Below are 230 nucleotides of genomic sequence, written 5' to 3' on the forward strand. Positions count from 1 at the left end.
CCAATCCAGACTCGCTTAAAAAGTAAAAATGTGTATCCTGCACCGACTGTACCGCATGCACCGTGTTTTTTGTTGTTTTGTCTTATGTCTTTTAGGGTAAATACACATTACCAGCACCCACTTTACGCACAAGTATTAAGTATTCATTACTGAGCTTAACTACATTATCAAAGAAGAAGAAGAAAAAAACATCCAACGTATACTAACAGTACTCCAAAAAAAAAGAAAAA

The sequence above is a fragment of the Mytilus trossulus genome, chromosome 2 (assembly GCF_036588685.1).
Source record: "Mytilus trossulus isolate FHL-02 chromosome 2, PNRI_Mtr1.1.1.hap1, whole genome shotgun sequence".
Taxonomy (NCBI): domain Eukaryota; kingdom Metazoa; phylum Mollusca; class Bivalvia; order Mytilida; family Mytilidae; genus Mytilus; species Mytilus trossulus.